Raw genomic sequence first — 16,828 nt, 5'->3', positions numbered from 1 at the left:
AGAACTTGTTAGGGTGATGAAGAGTTGAACCAGCTCTGGCCTTGAACTTCGGGCAGAAAAGTGAAGAATAAAGGAGATACATTTGCCCAACTCTTCTAGGCCTCTGGCATATGCTTTTCACACGCCCCTTGACAGACAGTTCTTCATTAATCTCCTTATCTTGGTTTCCATCGTAGTGTTTACCATTCTGCATGGTTGTTTCCTGACTATATCATTTCACAGGGGGAGGGGATCCTTGCAGTTTTTTATTTCTAACACCTAGCATAGTATCTGTCAAACTGAAGTCAGTGTTTGTGGAGTTGAATGGCAATCGACTGTTAAAAATCTTGTTATTTGTTTATGTTTACATTATCTCATTTGTATATAGTTTGTACACCTGTATTCTTAAGGCAATGGGCAATGGCCGAGGTCCTGGAACGGCTGGCACATGATAAACATTGTAAATACGTAAATGAATAAACTTGCCTACATTAAACAGTTGACCATGTTGGGTCCGTGGGCATGGGGTAATAGAAATACAGCCAGAGGGCACTGGGAGAAAGGCTTAATTTCTGGGGCTGGATATGGGGAAAGCATAGGATACTAGGATGATGAAGGCCTTAAGTTATCCAAATATCAATGAAAAACAGCAAGGATCTTCCACTTGTGCCCTGAGCACAAAGCACTTTGTCTTATGTGCTTAAACCTGTCTAGCTGAAAAGACGTCACTTACTCCACCACATTTTCTCCTTCTACAAAAAGTCTTGAGAAGAGACGGAGTTGGTAGTGATCACTAAGGGAAAATCAGAATCCCTAAGAAAAATCACGGTAAATCTACCCACCAGGAGTTAAGCTATAGCATCAGTTTTGAGCGCTTTTTTGTTGTTGCCTTATCTTGTTCGCGCCGGTGATCTCCGCAGGCATTTAACCCTATCATCCAAAACCAAGAAGAACTGGCTCCCTTTCAGAACCCGCGAGGAGACTGCACCAGAGTGGGCTTCTGCTGTCCAAACGCGGCCACACAACCTCGCCACGCCTGGCACTAAAAGAATCAGAGTTCAGGGCATCGGGAACTTCACTGGTGCTATTGCGCAGGCTCTGCGTTCCACGCAGGCTTATTAGGAAGAAAGGGGATAAAATTGCCCAGAGACACGTGAACCGGAGGGGACCAACCCAGACCACGGTTCCCCACTGCGTCGGATTCTGGAATTTACAATCACGAAAGTTCTATTGTCTCGCGATTGGCTCCGGAGCCGCATGACATCATAGCGCTTGATTCGGCCTCACGGCGGCGATTGGCTGGCCGCGCCATTGTGACGTCACGGTCAGCCCACGTTCAGATTGTAGATACCCGGAGCCTTCCTCTTCCCATCCCGGCGGCTGCTGCTGGCCCGGCACTCCCTCCCGCCTCCTCCTGGCTCGGCTGGCCCCGGGCGCTGCCGCCGCCGCCTCGCCACTTCTTGGAGCCGCAGCCACCCTCGGCCTAAGAGGTAAGCGCGCGGCTCCAGGAAACTTCGCCCGGCCGCCGCTCGGCCATGACACCCGCGCCGGCGCGCGGCCGGGACCGAGGGTTGCGACCCACCATTGGGTCCTGAGCCCGGTGCGCACGAGCGACTGCCGGCTCGGCCCGCGCTGCGCCCGCGTGGCAGAGGAGTTCGGCAGCTCCGGGGGCGCTGGCCCGCTCCCGGGCGCGATGGCGGGCGGGGTGAGAGCTGTGCGGGCGTCTCAGGAGTTTACGCGCGATGCTGTCTCACCTGTTCGGCGGTGGAAGCAGTCGGCGGGCGGTGTGCACGCTGACGGGCGCGGCGGGAACGCACCCGGCGCGCCGACGGGAAGTAGGGCGGGTGGGCTCTTGCTCTCGGGTCTGCCCGCCCGGGCGGGATGAAGGCGCGGCCGGAGGTCCGGGGAAGAGCCCCGAGAGCGATCGCGCTTCCTCAGGGGAGAACAAAACCCGAGGGAGCTGGGAGAGCTGCCACGGGGTCGCAATGCGCGGGTCGGTGCGCGGCGCCTCTGGCCTTTCCTTTTCTCTCTTACCCTCCCGCCTCTGCCCCTCGGAGTGGGAGCCCGCTAGCCCGGGAACGCTTCGGTTTTTATTAAAACCAGATAACTGTAGCCCGCGGATCCTCGGGGAGGCCGGTGGGGAAGCGCGGGGGAGGGGACTGGAGAGCCACCTGGGAGACCCTAACTGGAGTCTGAGCGCGGGGCCGGCCGGGGAAGCCCTGGGGTCGCGTCTGCTGCGAGTGGCAAGGAAAAGGCTCTTTTACAGTGTACACGCAATAAGACTCGGCCCCCACCCCATCCCCGCTGTCTGCACGCCCGCCTCGGGGTGGAGGGAGTCGTGCCTGGAGCAAGGCTTGTTCTTTTAAACTGTCTTGCAACCGTTCCGTGCCCTTGCACTTTTAGGTTGATGGTTTCCCCTGCTCACGATTGTAGTTCAGCTCAGCTCCTGGCTTCTTGATTGCAAATTGGATAATGCATTTGGCCCACTTTGGGGTGAGGGGTGAGGAGTCCCGTATGGAAGAATCCAGTGCATGACTTGTGAGCTGGGCTGCGGAACCTAGGCATGCGGCGGGAGAATAGTGGGGAGCGAGCAGCCTTAATTCTTTAATAGCGGACCCCGTGGCAGGAAGTGCTTTCTTTATAGGGTAGGACGGAAGAGCTAACGTTGCTTGTTAGCTTTTGTAACTTGTTCGCCTAACCATTCCGTAGATAACCTGTTGGTGTGCACTTGTTTTGCTTGCACCACCTCTCAGCCAACAGCGTTCGGTGCATAATCTCAGATAGGGACACAGCCTATCTGTGGACGAACACTTTAACTTTCCGTCTGCAGTTAGGGAGAAGCGGATCACTTTTTTAGTTCGTTCGGAAGCTGCCTGGGATTCTCCAAGGAAAGCTCCGTACTTGAAAGAGAAATGTCACTCATGTCCCTTTTAGATTCTGACCCCAGATTATAACTTCTCATTGCCAGGAATTTTTTCTGTACAGTTCCTCTTTTTTGTATTTCTTTTCTGTTTCTAACTGAAGACGAAAGGGAGAGTGTTATTGATGGTTACAGATGGTTAATTTTACAGAATATAGAACAGAACTGGGCTGAAAAGTGAAAGTAGAAAGTGTATTAAGATTTGATGGCCAGATTTTTTTCAAGAAAAGTACATCATAACTTCAGACACTGTCCTCACCCTCTTGACTCAATTTCCTCGTCTGTCCACAGGTTTCACGTTGCAGAATTGTTAGGGATTCCAAGAGATGACACAGTTGAAAGTGCCCAGCATGGGGCTTGCCAAATAGTGGTTTGATAAATGTTTCTTCTTCACTTATTTTTCTTCTTGGGGAAGGGGAAGTGAGGTTTAGGGGATGTGGCCAAGGATACAGCTGGAGAATCTCAAGTAACTGGGAAAATATTCAAAACTAGGTTTTCACAGACACTAATGCCAGCATTCCTGCAAAGTCACTTTTGAAAATGAGGTGAGTTATCTCCTTCCCTGGGATCGACTGAGCTTCCTTTTTCTTTTTTGTGCGGGAGGGGTGTCACAATTCTTAATTTTTGGATGTCTGCAAGGATCTTTTTTCCACTGCCCCCTCTTTTCCTCTTAGCATAACGGTTGATTGCCCTCCTGTTTGTAGGAGTGAGTATCGGTACTTGGGTGTCTTATTTCCAACTTGAATTATACAAATCAAGGCAAAACTGTTTACTTTCCTTTAGGGTGACTTTGATGCCTAAGTAGATAGTAGAGAGTGTGAGTGATGGTTTTATTTCTTTCTTACTCGGGGCCACATCCTTCCCCTAAGAAAATTTGTAATTAAGTCTAATACCTCTTTTATGCCTACCAACTCTTTTACTGATGGGATAATCTTTCCATTAGTTAGTTCCCAAAATAGGTCTGTCTTTGCATGCATTCAGTTTCAGGTATTACTGATGTGAGCACCTTCCTATTCATAGTTGCTTTCCGTACATAATTCTTACAGCCTCCCTGTGAGAAGTGCTATCCCCTACCTCTTTTATAAAGAATTGAGAACTAAGGCCTAGAGATGCCAAGTGACTTGTCCAAATCACATAGCTCTGTCTTCTGTAACATACATGCTCCTTCCTCTGTCCTTGCTGCTGGGAGGATTTGGTCAGTGGGCTCTGCCCTTTATGTAACTCTGTTACTCTGTAACTTAAAACTCTAACCTCATGATTAAAGGTCCATCTTCGAGCCATCCAAGATTAACAATTTGCCATTTTTAAATCGGTGTCAAGTCTGTTCCTTCCTTTTAGCCCACATTTGATTTACTCTCTTTATTAATTAATTGACTTGTCAGTTACTGAGTGTGTACTGTGTGTGTGTGTCTTGGGGGAAGAGGTTGTATACAAAGCTGAAGGACAGTTTCTGACTCCAAAGGGCTTCCTGAATGAGTTTACACTTTAATCCTTTTATACCCATACTTAATCTGCACCTTCTACTAGAAGGGTATCAGAAGCAGTTTTCCAGGGGGCTTGTCTCACTGTTTCTGGGAAAGCTTTATGGCAGAGCTCACCATGTTAGATGTATCAGTGCCTAGCACTGATGGGCCTGTTTTTCGTGCAAGAGACAGAAAACCCAATGCACATGGGCTTAAATGACCATCCGACCTGAAAAGTCCCATAGGCAGAACTTTTGCTCTGTTTCTGTGAAGTCTCCTCAGATGTTGGTTATGTCCATAGGCTGATTTTGCAAGATGACTGCCAGCTAGTCTGGACCCCTTGTTACCATATTCTCATGTGGGAACTTCCCTTCCCACCACCTTCCAAAGAGGGTCCTTGGCCTTGAGGTGATTGATTTTGGCTTTGGTTACTTGAAGTAATAACTAAAGCAATGAAATCTGATAACCTGGGGCCCATCCCAAACTGAGGAAGTGGATTTAAATCTCATCTCACCTACCTGGCTGCTAACTACACTTTCAGGAAGGGCCTCTGTGGACATGGGGGTGTGTCGGCTATAAGGGCCTCCAAGGATGTCAGGCCCCATCAAAGAGATGATTGGATTAAATGAAACAGAACTGAATCAATATTTGAATTTCACTTTACCTGTCATAGAGGAATCTTATGGGCGCACAGAGGTCAGAGGGTGGGCATTCTAGGAGAGGGAGTTTGGAGAGCAAACAAGTGAATCATTGGGCATTAAAGCAAGTAGCCCAGTTGCCTGAAGCTAATAGGGCAGAAGTGGAAAGAAAGGTTAGAAAGGCAAGTTGGCGCAGTGGTTGAGAGTCCGCCTGCCGACGTAGGGGACACGGGTTCATGCCCCGGTCCGAGAAGATCCCACATGCTGCAGAGCGGCTGGGCCTGTGAGCCATGGCCGCTGAGCCTGCGCTCTGCAACGGGAGAGGCCACAACAGTGAGGCCCGTGTACCGGCAAAAAAAAAAAAAGGGGGGGGGCTCACTTTTATTAAACTTAATACATATCAAACTCTGCATTGAGCCCTTTTATGTGGGTTTATCTCAAGTACTGTTAATTGGTACTGTGAGCATTCCCACTTAACAGATGAGGAAATGGAGACTCAGAAGTTTTAGACTTGCCCAAGGTCACAAAGCATTCCAGCCTGGGTGGACTTGACCCAGTAGCCTGCTGTCTTTCCTGAGATGTTGGGTAACAGGACCGCTGAAGCTTTTGAACCAGAAGGAGTGCGTTGTGAATCCTGTGTTCCAAGAATATGAGTGTGGTCAGAGTACGTGGCGGGGATTGGCGAGGACGGACACCGGGGCTGTGTGAGGGTGGACTGGGAGGCTGTTGGAGGCCAGGGCAGTGGTGAGGCCTCACCTGGAGCCACAGCCATGAGCACAGACTGCAGCGAGCTAATCACATGAGGTTGTTTCTAGGACAAGATCTACGCAACTTGGAGACCAGCTGGATTGAGGGCCAGCAAGAGGAAGGGCGCTCTCAGGCCTGGGAGTTAGAAGAAATGCGGTGTCGTGGGGTAAGAGGGAGGAGGCTTTGTCCTCAGGTGGAAACATCTTAAGGGCCCACGTTCCATCTAGACAGGCCCTTTCTCCCCATGTCGGGCCCGCGGTCCTCTTTGCAGCTGGTGTTTGTCCGCCACTTTACAGGTGTGTGTTTCCACCACATTTCATCCGTTTTCAGGCAGTTTTTCACATTTTCACATATCTGGGTAGAGATGCTTACAGTCAGTGGCACGGCACACAAGCCGTCTTTCGCATTTTAATATTACTGAAATCAGGATGCTTCCCAGCTTTTAATGACGTATTGTTGGTGAGAAAAGTAAAGTCTCAGTATTGCTGAAGCTCATGGAGCCAGTTGCTGGCAGAGCCAGGAGTGAGAACCAAGGCCTCTGGGTTCCTCTCACCCACTGAGTTACCTCAGCTCACGTAAGAGATACTAAAATAAACATTGCCTCCTAATACAGGATTATGGTAAAGCACACGCATATTTCCTTGTTATTAAAACGGAAGTAATCTGAGAGGTTTGGAAGGCACAGTGGTTCAGGTAGAGTGCCTCATCCTTGTATAGAGCCCGGCTGCCCTGGTTCCCTATCCTAAACTTGCCATCAGCCTTAAGAAAATCAACTCTGGGCATTGGTCCCTTTCTTTAAAAATAAACAGTTACACCAAGGTGATTTTCAAGTCCGTCTCAGAACGAAAATTTTTTATTTTCACTTTTGCCGAGAGCAAATCCTTTGTTTCTGTTTGACCAGGGATAGAGAATGAAAGTTGAAGTCATTTAGGTCTCAGTAAGGTAGATGTCAGAATCAGTGATGGAAATTACAGTTTTCTCCTTAAGAGGTTAGTCGTAACCGCTGGAGATGTTCCAGCCTAGCAGAGTGAGTTGTTCAGGAAGGTGGACTGACCTCATTTTGAGTTTCTGTCATAGAATCCCTCCTCCCACCTGATCCCGATTTCAACCCATAAATGTTATCATTACCAAGCTCTTTGATTCCCACTGGCACGTTTCCTCTACGGGGACACTTTTATTTGACTTATGCATTTGCTTTTGGAATTGTGTGGCCCCTGGATTAAAAATATTCATACTTGGTGAGTTTTTAGGAAGACTGAATCCTCGTGCTTCCTATTTAAAGCACAGTTGTGTGCGATGTCTCAGTATTCCTTGTATCTTAAGTTAGACTTTGGTACCTTTTGTTTGATGAATGTTTTCTTGCTGACTGGGATTTAGGAAATAGTGTTTCACTTAAGATTTTTAGTGCTGGGACTCTCATGCTTTCTGCAGTTAGAATAACCATTTTCTTTTTTTTTTTTTTTTTTTTTTTTGTGGTACGCGGGCCTCTCACTGTTGTGGCCTCTCCCGTTGCGGAGCACAGGCTCCGGCCGCGCAGGCTCAGTGGCCATGGCTCACGGGCCTAGCCGCTCCGCGGCATGTGGGATCTTCCCGGACTGGGGCACGAACCCGTCCACTGCGCCACCAGGGAAGCCCCTAGAATAACCATCTTCTTGAAACACCTGCAGTTTCAAAGGACAGTCCTGACACTAGGTTCACGCCCTCCTGCTAGCACACGCCCTCTGCCCTTTTCTTTCCCCATTGTCAACAGTTTTACTGTGTCAGAGCTAATCTCTGATAAGTGTATACTAAACAGACCTAATTAAAGCCACACTGGAGAATTGGCCACTCTGGTCCTTATTTTATCTGAGTTGTTCTGAACCCCAGAGTACCTGTTCCTTCTGTCTTGGGATAGCACACACTCCTACAGAGTAAATGTGAATTTCTCCTTCCCCAAAGAAGAGTTCTTATGACGCCGAATTCAATGATTATTCATTTGCTTTCCTGGGAAGTTTGGCCGTGCGCTGTACGTCCCTTGAGGGTAGCGTACAGGGTACCTCTGCTTCAGGTTTTGGCAGAAGAAATACATTACCTTAATATCTACAGGAGTTGTTGACACCTCTGTCTGCCCTGTTTGTGAGCTGATATGTGCCTCTGTGAAAATTTGAGCTTACTTCTTACAAAACTTGCGAATGTTTAGCTTTACTGTGGATCTGAGGTGCGTTTATTAAGAGCATCTACTGTGCTTTTTTTTAAAGTTAGCAAAGCTATAGGAAGGGGATTGGCGAAGAGGCCTTTCAGGTTAGCAGCTGCACAGGATAGGGACCCAGCTCTGCCCCACAAGGCCGGGCAGGCTCCGGCAGGCCAGTCACTGCACCTCTGAGACTTCTGTGTAGAACTTGCAGGTGATAATACCTGTGCCTCCTTTGGAGGGTGTCCAGACTATCGGTATTATACATAAAAGTTAAGTAGGGGACTGATTTAATTTGATGAGCATAGTTAAAAAATAATCCCTCTATTGGATAGGATGTTCACTGAAGCACTGTTTACTCAGCTGACTCAATCTTCTGTTATAATGTTCTTCAGAAGAATAAATGACACTGCAGTTGGGCAATGTTTGCAACTTATGACGAGAATGAGGCTGTTCTGTGGGTGCTAAATACACTACATGCCAGGCGCTTTTCTAAGGTGCTCTACATCTGTCAATTCATTTTGGCCTCACCAAATCCCCCCATGAGGTAGGTACCCCAGTTTTACAGATGAGAAACTAAGGCACAGAAAGGTTAAGTGACTTGTTCAAGGCCTCCCAGCTAGCAGGTGACAGAGGCCGGGTTCAAACCCAGACTGGTTGAGGGCATCCAGCGTCGGTTTCCTTGTCTGACCCCAGCGCCGCCTGGGTTTGATCTACAAGGTGTATAAGACCTGAGGGGTGTGGGTTGGGAGGGAAGGGCACCCACATCCTCCAGGCAGCCTCCATCTGCGGATTGTCTGGTCTCCCTTGAGTAGAGGTGTACATCCTGTGTGTTTTGAGAACATCTGGGTCATTCTGACACAGGGCTGGTTACAGGCTGCTTGTACGGGCTGTTCAGAATAACATCTTCCCCAGCCCTTCAGTCCTCTTGGGATTCTTACTGTTTTAGGACTTCCTCGTTTTCTTTCTGGGTGTGTGTCACTAGGTCTGACAACATTATGATGGCTGTTAAGTACCATAATTCCTAAAATATGAGGATCACAAAATTCACAGAATTGTTTATATATTAACATGGAATGTTACCAGGTGATAAAATAACTGTTGGCTTTAGACACTCTGTAGAGGACATGATAGATTGATTGCTGGGTTGTGTTTGCTTTTAAAAATGCCAGATCGTACCAGGCTTTTTTCTTTTGGAAACACATTTTAACCCTGCCTGTTCCTCCCATTCCCACCCCCCACCACACACACACATCTGAACAACAGTTATAAAATATGGAGGTTTAGATTGAGTTTTTAAAAAGAAGTGTGTTTTCGTGACACACCCTTATTTATGTTACACAGGTTTGAATTAAAATCTAAGACATTTTCTCTCCAGGGGGGGTACATAACTTATCTTTGTTAATTATGTTTCTCCACCCTCTTTTAATTTCAACCAAGGCTGTAACGCTGCCTTTGTATATTTTGTATGAATTAACTTGGAGACCATGACAATTTATTTTGAATATTCAAGTAATCACGTCAGTTAATCAAGTAATCATATCAGGCTGCAGTCAGATTTAGAATTATAAGTAGCTGCTTAATGTTGCTTAAATGTTGCTTAAAAGCCGCTTAAATGTTTGTCTCCCAGCTATCTGCAACTGCAGTCTGATTTGTATGTTAGAAACGGGGTAGAAGTAGAGCTCGGCCTCTTTAAGCCGGGTCTTTAAGGGACCAGTTAGAGGCTTGCAGAGGATCTCATATCCAGATCTGTGCGGCCTTCCATTGTCTGCAAGTTTGTTTCAGCCAGGAAGGTGGTTGTCCTGTGAAACAGGTCGGAGCTTCTCCAAATACCCCCTTAAAGACAGTGTTTCAGGACTTCGTGAACCCAGGAGAATGCTGTATGTACTGGGCTTGTTATGGTAGATCCTTTTTGTTTTCTTTGCAAGGCACGGTAGATTTGGAAGAGGCTCAGCGACCCAGAGGAAGGTGGCTGCGAGTGCAGAGTGAGGTGGGTGCTCTACATGGAGCCCTGGTACAGAGCTCCATGCTTGAGTTTACCATCTTTTAGGAAATGGGACTGGCATATTTTAAAGTGCTTCCTGAAATTCAAGATGTAGGTGAATAGTTGCAAAGTACTGTTGGAAAACCAATCTCAGCGGGTGATTTACTTAACCCATGGATTCAAGTATTCACCCACCCACCCAACCCATTGTCCATCTCAGACATTTCTTTTTTTTTCCCTAAATTTTATTTAAGAATTCATATAAAATACTCCAGGTAACTGAGTTTCAGTCCTCATCTTCCTCCTCTTATTCATCTTGATTAATCTAGAAGTAACGTTAACTCATAACTTTCTTTCCTGTTAGCAGCTATGCATAACCGATCACGTAGATGATGATTCTTCAAATATTTTTTTGGTGAGATATTTCAAATACTTTTTGGAAAAAGGCACCTCGGAAGTTACAGTGATTTTGCTTTTGCTTCTTTCGATTGTTATAACACCTCCTCTGAGATTCCCAGCTTTTCCATGCACTTTCATTCTTTCCTGAAGGAACTGCTCAAAATTGGCAGCATCCATGATTCCATCTTCTACAGGACAGGTACAGTCAAGAGTAAACTTCTGGACCTGCTTTTTCTTGCCCCCCTTCGCCACAAGCTTTTTCCACGCTTGCACTTTATTTATTTATTGGTTTTTAAATTTATTTATTTAGGGCTTCCCTGGTGGCGCAGTGGTTGAGAGTCCGCCTCCCGATACAGGGGACACGGGTTCGTGCCCCGGTTGGTGAAGATCCCACATGCCGTGGAGCGGCTGGGCCCGTGAGCCATGGCCGCTGAGCCTGCGCGTCCGGGGCCTGTACTCCGCAACGGGAGAGGCCACGACAGTGAGAGGCCCGAGTACCGCAAAAAAAAAAAAAAAAAAAAAAAAAAGTAAATTTATTTATTTATTTATCTTTGGCTGCGTTGGGTCTTCATTGCTGCACGCAGGCTTTCTCTAGTTGTGGTGAGCAGGGGCTACTCTTTGTTGCAGTGGCTTCCCTTGTTCCGGAGCACAGGCTCTAGGTGCATGGGCTTCAGTAGTTGTGGCATGTGGGCTCAGTAGTTGTGGCTCACGGGCTCTAGGGTGCAGGCTCAGTAGTTGTGGCACACGGGCTTAGTTGCTCTGCGGCATGTGGGAATCTCCCGGACCAGGGCTCGAACCCGTGTCCCCTGCACTGGCAGGCGGATTCTTAACCACTGTGCCACCAGGGATACCCCAACGCTTGCACTTTGAAAAGCCTTTCAGAATCTGAAAAGACCTTTCCAAGAACACATCCTACCTCCCTTCATGTCTCAAAGAACTTCACCTAAAACTTGTATTAATTGGGTCAATTTTTCAAGCATTTAGCTTTTGACAAAAGTCACTCTTTTTTTTTTTCTTTCCCTAACATGTCTTCCTAGTAACAGCCAAAAGGGCTGCTTTAAAATCTAGCCCCAGAAATACACAATCAGCAAGTAAAAGACCTGCCAGCAATGGGCTCCATACCTCCCCCCATGGTTTTAAACCAAAAGCGTACAAACGCCTAGAAGCCTTAAAAGCCCACCCGGGCAGAAAGATGCAGGTGAGCCGACAATGTTAACAAGGGCGTCCCAACAACGGAGGAGGGTAGGAAGACTTTCTTACAGTGACCTGGGAGGAGAACGATCTGCAGCCAGAGTGACATGAGGGCGCCGCACGGCTCCAGGTTCAGAACTTCTCATCCGCTGATTCACCTGGTTGCCCTCCAAACCTGTCTCCTGTTGGCCAGCATGGCCAGGAGCACCGCCATCGCCTGTGTGCCCAGGCCGTCAGGCTGGCAGCACTGCCTGGGTCTTTTTCCTGTCAGCTGCATCCTTCCCCCGCTCCCTCCAACCGTCAAGTCACCAGGTGTCCATTCGGGCTCTGCCCTGTCCGCAGCCCACCAGTCCTTCCTAGGTGCCTGGTTTCCCCCTCCTCCTTCCTGCCTCCCTGTGTTCTGCTCCCAGCTGTGCTGTCACAGAGGTCTTGTGACAGGTTAATGGGATCATGCGCTCCACCCTAACACCTTCGTTTAGGGCCATCCTTGATCCAGCGTCGTTTTCTGCCGGCACTTTTCACTCTGCACACACCACAGACTCACATCTCCCCAGATGTGCCTTGTAGGCTGTATTTGGACGCTTCCTCAATTGCTCCGCACCGACAGAAACACAAAAGCAAAGCAAACTAAATAACAGAAAAGGCCCTGTTCTTTGTAAGTCAAACTCATACAGCCTAGAACCTTTCGTGCTTTTGACTCAATTAGATGTTCCCACCCCTTCCGGCTTGTGTAACCTTGGTTATACATGACTGACTAACCTCTGTGTGCCTCAGTCTCCTCATTCAGCAAGTGAGGATGACGAGTGCTTTCCTTCTGTCTCTGCTCAGCGCCTGGCATGCTCCCCGCGTATCCTTGGAACCTGTGTACTGTCTGGCATGGAGTAGGTATCTGCCAATTACTTGCACGCATGTCTCTACATATGTACCTTTCACGTACGATCAGTTCTGTAACCTGTGCTTATGGCTGTGTGAAGGTGAATACGCCTCAGTAGCCTGAGAGGCCTGAGACTTCGTAACACTGCACAGATGAGGGGCCCACCTGAGGAAGCGGGCTCTGGGGCACTGGTTTCCCTGCTTAGGGTTGCTGTTCCCCCAGCCAGGCTGAGGGAGTAGAGCAAATTGCTAGACATCCCACCTGCCCCGGAGCAGAGGATGTTTTTTTAATGTCTGTGTTAAAGGACCTTGCTTATTTGCATATTACCTTGTAGAGCTTTTAGGTGGAGTAAGCCAGTGATAGAGTACACTGGTGACCCTGTGCCCGAGGAAGGAAGAGAACGAACTCTGGTGTCTAGGCTCTGAACTATTCCCTGATCAAATAATGGTAGAAACTGACACTTTTTTTTTCTTTTTAATCGGAGTATAGTTGCTTTACACTGCTGTGTCAGTTTCTGCTGTACAGCAAAGTGAATCAGCCATACGTATACGTATATCCCCTCTTTTTTGGATTTCCTTTCCATTTAGGTCACCACAGAGCTCGGAGTAGAGTTCCCTGTGCTATACAAGAGGTCCTCATTAGTTATCTATTTTATACATAGTGGTGTAGACACTCTTTTTTTAACTTTATTTTGGTTGGCTGCAGCAGTGAGCCAAGGTTAAGGTAGCCCCGTGTAGCTTGGACTGAGTCTGTCTGCATCAGAAACCACATGGTCATCAATTCATTGACCATCCACACTTATTCACCGTAGAGGAGTTCTGTGTGCTGCCCTCTGCTCAGGTGCATGAATCCCGCAGAGACACATGACAATACACCTACTGACAAATAGATTATAATCCAGTAGAAGAGGTGAGGTATGTACTTGATGCAACAGATATTATTGGTGCTGTGGATATGGCTGTGTGTGTTGCAATTAAATTTGAGTGCAGGCGACAGGGATTCCAAAATAGTAATGGTTCCAATAATGGCATCTCAAAACAAGGTATTGTATTTCCCATAAAGGGCTGGAGAAAGGTACAGGTATGACCCAACTGTAGGCTCCTAGCTCACTGTGTGTAAGGCTTAGAGGCAGCAGGATGGAGGAAGAGACAGAGGCAGAAAGGACAGAGGATTCATTCGTGCTTTCTCTTAGGGAAGTTCCCAGAAACTGCCCCTAGACAATTTTGCTTATGTCTGCTTGGCCAGAACTTTAAACGTGCAGCCACATGACGCTGCAAGGCAGACCGGGAAATCTCATCTTGATTCTGGGTGGCTGTGAGCAGGTCCTTCTGCTCTATCCAGAATTTGGGTGACCACCCCCAGTCTGTACCTAGGGTGGTGGATGAGGTTGACTGACGGTGCTGCCCGTGTGGAAGTTGCAGTCTGGAGGATCCTGACGGGGAACAGATACGACTACCACGGTGATGAGAACGGAGAGTGTAGTGTGGGGTGCTATGGGCGCAGACGGGAAGGACCCGTAAAGCAGACCGGGAGGGCCGGGGAAGGGTGCCTGGAAAACAAGCAGACATCTGCCTGGTGGAAAGAGGAAGTGGGCATTCAGGCAAAGGCACTGAGGCGAGGAAGCAGGTAGCACGTGAGGAACTGATAGGAAAATCGAAGGAGGAAGCAGGGGTCTGGGGCCACCCTGCGGAGTTCGGACATTTTCCTAAGAGCCTTTAACTGGTTTTGAGGTGAGCAACCTGGAAAGATGCTTTTCGGGGAGTGGGGAGCAACGCAAGGCTGGAAGCAGGGACCCTCTATCGGGAGGGAGTGCACTAATCCAGTTGACGTGATGGTGACCTTGATTGGACAGTGACTTTGGGGGTTGAGAGATAAATGGATACAAACCCCCCCAGTTCGTAGAACTGGGAACGGATTTAGACTAATTTGGGCTGCTTTTCACTTGACAGATGATGAAAGCAAGGCTGTCAAGTGGCATGCCCGGGCCACACAGCTGGCTCAGGGTCATCCCTCTGCCTGAACCCTTTGTGTCACTGCTGAATGGCCAACTGGCGCAACAGGGCTTTGTGGGCATTCAGAGAAGGCAGAGAGAGGGCAGGTGGCGTGTGAACTGGAGCGCGGTGTGCGGGTGGCTGTGGAGCAGAAGCCGGTGTGTTGGGTGCTCCTGGTTCTGCAGGCTGAGGACAGCGCTAGGGTACTTCAGGGAAGTAGTGTGAGATAATCCTGCAGGAGTGTTTCGAAATCATGGAAGGCTTTAATAGCAGATTAAGTGGTTTAGGCTCAATTCTTTTTTTTTTTTTTGCGGCATGCGGGCGTTTTGTGGCCTCTTCCGTTGCGGAGCACAGGCTCCGGATGCGCAGGCTCAGCAGCCATGGCTCACGGGCCTAGCCGCTCCGCGGCATGTGGGATCTTCCCGGACCAGGGCACGAACCCGTGTCCCCTGCATCGGCAGGCGGACTCTCAACCACTGCACCACCAGGGAAGCCCTAGGCTCAATTCTTTAAGCAGCGGGAGCCAGTTAACAGTTGGTATCAAAGGACTAACACAAGCTTGACAGCCAAGTCTGTGTTTAACCTTTGCCCCTCCCGGTGCCTTGTATCAGGCGCTTATGGTCAGCAGAATAAGGGCCCCCAGAGATGTCCGTGTCCTAATCCCCAGCACCCATGAATACGTGGGGTTATAGGCAGAGCAGCATTAAGGTTGCAGACGGAATTAAGGTTGCTAATCAGCTGACTGGAGCAGGGAGGGTCCTAGGTTATCAGGGTAACCCCCAGGGTCCTTAAGTATGGAACAGGGCGGCGGGAGAGAAGTAGAAGGGTGGGGTGTGAGGAGACTTGGCCCAGTGTTGCTGGCCTTGAGATGGAGGAGGGGACTGTGAATGGAGTGATACGGGCAGTCCCTAGAAGCCGGAAAAGGCGAAGAAAAGGATTCTCCCATAGAGCCTCCAAAACGGAACGCGGCCCTGCCCACACTTTGGTTTTAGTCCATTGAGACCCGTTTTGGACTTCTGACCCCTAAGATGCATTTGTGGTGTTTCAAGCCACTAAGTTTGTGGTCCTTGGTTATCTGATACAGCGGTCAGTACTTGTTTGCTGAGTGAATGAGTTGCGCTTTAAGAGATCAATGTGACAGATTCATGCATTAGGTGGACTGGATGAGGGGAGGTTCTGGAGGCCAGGGAGTTCATAGAAGATGGTTCTGGCAAAGAGGTGACGAGGCTGAGGCAGGCCGCGGTGGGGGAGTGGGTGACTGGAATCGCAGGGCCTGTGAACAAGCCTGAAGCCCTGGCTGGCCTGGGATCCACTCTTGGTGGGGGGGTGGAGTGTGCTTTCAGGCTGGGTTCCTGGGAAGGTGATTGGGCAGGAAATCACCTGGAGTGAGTCAGGAGGAAGGGAGGCTTGGCTTGTTGGGTTAAGGTTCAGAAGCACCTCATGTATGTAGGTGGAGAGAGCAGATGGAAACTGGCCCTTGAGCGTGGAGTTGGGGATACAGGATTGGGTGTCATTGGTCATGATTTATCTGTACCCTGTCTTTAAATTTTTCTGGTGAAGAGACTCAGCAGCCCTTTTGAAGAATCCAGTATGTCACATTCCTTAAAATTAAGAAGTTTTTCTTAGTGTTTTTTGCCTAAATTTTTTTTGCGGCCATTTGAATTCTGTGACTCTTTTCTCCCCCCCCCCCCATTTATTTATTCATTCATTCATTCATTTATTTTTGGCTGCGTTGGGTCTTTGTTGCTGTGTGCGGGCTTTCCCTAGTTGCTGCGAGTGGCGGCTACTCTTCATTGTGGGCTTCTTGTTGAGGTGGCTTCTCTTGTTGCGGAGCACGGGCTCCAGAGCACAGGCTCAGTAGTTGCGGCTCACGGGCTTAGTTACTCTGCAGCATGTGGGATCTTCCCAGACCAGGGCTCGAACCCGTGTCCCCTGCATTGGAAGGAGGATTCTTAACCACTGCACCACCAGGGAAGTCCAATTCTGTGAATCTTTAAAAAATTTTTTACTAAATAAAAATAAGTTAATACTAAATACTTGTTTTAAAAAAATTAAAATAACATCATCCATGACCCTTCCTTGCATATTTCACCCTGTGCTGCAGGTCATCTTCCCAGAAGCCTCTCTGGCTCCGGTTGGTCTATCGCCCAGCTGGTCATCAAGGTCACACGCTTACCTACCCACCCGCAACCTGCCCCCGGGTCCTGGCTCTATCAGATCTCACCCACTGAACTGGGGAGGATAGAGCCCTAAACAAAACTTGGCTTGTGTTGGAAAAAGGGAAATGGATGGTACTTGCTAGAACATTTCCACATCTGTTTTTTAAAAATATCAATTTGCCACTGAACTATATATATACTTATTTTAGACTTGGTTACTCAAAGTCCTGAAAGTTCTTGGTTTTTGAATTCCTTTGTTCTTCATAATGCACTTGGTTGTAATGATTGAAGTTACAACCTGTTTCCTGAGAAA

At 48.5% G+C, this 16,828-nt stretch overlaps 1 protein-coding gene and 1 pseudogene across 2 annotated transcripts in view; one reads left to right on the top strand and one right to left on the bottom strand.

The window, feature by feature from the left end:
- The first annotated feature begins 1,365 nt into the window (after positions 1–1,365).
- Positions 1,366–16,828, top strand: part of ELOVL5 (ELOVL fatty acid elongase 5) — a 70,160-nt gene continuing 54,697 nt past the window's right edge. The window contains exon 1 of the mRNA XM_082848845.1: positions 1,366–1,469. The gene's annotated coding sequence lies outside the window, so the exon portion shown is untranslated. The remainder of the gene's footprint in view (positions 1,470–16,828) is intronic.
- On the bottom strand, positions 7,813–11,705 carry LOC309967648 (large ribosomal subunit protein eL22-like; annotated as a pseudogene). Its single transcript has 2 exons — positions 11,667–11,705; positions 7,813–10,582 (listed from the first exon to the last, which is right to left on the bottom strand). The product of its transcript is annotated as a large ribosomal subunit protein eL22-like (transcript).

The sequence above is a fragment of the Leucopleurus acutus genome (genome assembly GCF_964270905.1).
Source record: "Leucopleurus acutus genome assembly, chromosome: 10".
NCBI classification, from domain to species: domain Eukaryota; kingdom Metazoa; phylum Chordata; class Mammalia; order Artiodactyla; family Delphinidae; genus Leucopleurus; species Leucopleurus acutus.
This window is presented reverse-complemented; position numbering and strand designations above follow the sequence as displayed.